Consider the following 2,212-nt stretch of genomic DNA (forward strand, 5'->3'; position numbering starts at 1 on the left):
GGCAAAACCTTCAACACAATATGTACAGGAAAAAGCAGCTTTGGGTTACAAAATCGGCCCCCAAAAAAGGTTTCATACCCTTGTATGGAAGTACTTCAGGCCGAACCTCACAGCCTTCATCAGATCACTATATCACAGCAGCCACTATTATATCAGGCTAACCGTAGCCATAAGAAATCTATAAACCTACGAGGCCATGGCCACAAATGTTCCCAGGATTAAGGAACCAGCACAATGCTCGCATTGATCGTTACAGTGCAATGAGAAAAACACCGGGCAAAATGTAAAGGGCCACTAGTTGGAACTTGGAAGGCTTATAAGTTCTGAAGTAAGTGTTTAGTTGTAGGTATAGGGTTCTTGCTTTGCACATAGCTTGTCAAACTCAAACCTTTAATAATTCTCCATGAAGGATATGGCGACCAAACAAAAAAGGACCAAAGTACATCACATCCTTGTGGGAAAAGGACTACATATATAAAACTACTAATGCCAGTATTAGATAGTAGCATGCAGGGTCTTTAGTAACTTTCTGGACGGATAATTGCAAATCACATAATGATTGAAATCACATGTTCATTGAATCCCAACCATACTTGCAAATGACATAACTGCAGCCATAATTTTTTTGTTAAACCCGCCAAGGCCAAAGTTTTTTTATTGAATCCCAACCTAGCATTTCAACATGTCATGATCTATCTGAACCTGCTAAATAAACATGTAATGAACAGGGGTGCATGAACAGAGGAAGCAGTGCAATGCTCGCATCGATTGTTACAGAGCAATCAGAAAGACACTGGGCAAAATGTAAAGGGCAACTAGTTGAAAGGCTTACAAGGTCTGAACTAACTGATCACTAATTAGCACACATGGTTCTTGCTTTGTACATAGCTTGTCAAACCATTAATAGTTCTCCGCAAAGGATATGACGACCAAACAAAAAAGCACTAACGTACATCGCATCCTTGTGAGAACAAGACTACACATAAAACTACTAATACTGGATAGCACGCAGATTTGCAGAGTCTGTTGTTACTTTCTGGACTGATGATTGCGAATGGCATCATGATCGAAACCTCATGTTCATGCCTTTGATTTTCTTTTCCCAAGTAAACTAGGAACAACCTGGGACACGAGGAAATCCTTCATAACACCAGGGCAGCTCTTGGTTAAAAGGTCGAAGCCTTCAGACTCCATGGCTGCATCCAGATTCGTCGGTGAGCTGAGGAACACCAAGCATGCTGCCTTAAGCTCCTGGCAGTGGTGCTGCTCCGCCAATGCCAAGATGGTCGCCACGGAGCTAGTATCGATATGCTTGCACAACTTATCTGCACAAATCAGCTTCAGCCTCTCCAAATCATACCTATCTGCTGCAACAAGCAAATGCTGAGCCATGGCAGATTCTTCTTGTTGCTTCATATCTGGCAACGTATCAGTGTACATGAAAGTAAGCAGAGCATTAAACACTTGCGCCTCCATGTCATCTATGGGTATGGCCTCAGTGGTGGTTCCCTCCTTCATCGAACCGAAGAATTCTGCTCTGAAGACTGGAGACCGCGCCGCTAGCACCAACCGGTGGGCCGAAAATGTCTCCCCGCCGACTCGGAATTCGACATCGACGCCCGCCTTGCTCGACAGGAGAATCCCCAAATGCTGGTGCAAGTCAGACGGTGGCACCGGGATGGATGGTGTCTCCTGCGTGTGGAACTCGCTCATCATAGCGACATCGACCTTTACAGTGAAGGAATCGTCCTTGAGATGCTCTGATTTCTCCAATTCCTCCGTTTTCATAAACTTCTGGAATCCCCAACTTTTACCCACCAAAAAGTCTCTGATCTTGGTAGTCAAGGTATGCAGCGGCACCGGCTTCCCGTCTTGGTCGATTAAGCTGAACTTAACTTGTGCCTTCACGGTCTCGCCCTTGGCTACGGTATCATCGAGTGTGAGAAAGAGGGATATGTAATCGATGTACTCGGACTTGTCCCCGTTGGGATAGTAACGAAGATGCCATGTGCGGCCTCCCACCTGGAACGGGCAAGAGTCGATCCACTCGCCATTGGGGAGCTCCTTGGTGCGCGAGTAGCCGTCGACCTTGAGCAAGTGGTAGCCGCTCACGGCCCCGGCAATGATGGAGGATGTGGATCCGGAGGGGAGGCCGGCACCGCCGAGACGCGAGGAGGTCGCCATCGTGCGCGACTTGGTCGGTTGGACCCGG

General features: G+C 47.0%; 1 pseudogene; it reads right to left on the bottom strand.

Annotated features, from left to right (window-relative positions):
- Positions 1–915: 915 nt before the first annotated feature.
- Positions 916–2,184, bottom strand: LOC119343937 (annotated as a pseudogene).
- Positions 2,185–2,212: the final 28 nt, after the last annotated feature.

The sequence above is a fragment of the Triticum dicoccoides genome, unplaced genomic scaffold (genome assembly GCF_002162155.2).
Source record: "Triticum dicoccoides isolate Atlit2015 ecotype Zavitan unplaced genomic scaffold, WEW_v2.0 scaffold147611, whole genome shotgun sequence".
Classification (NCBI taxonomy): Eukaryota; Viridiplantae; Streptophyta; class Magnoliopsida; order Poales; family Poaceae; genus Triticum; species Triticum dicoccoides.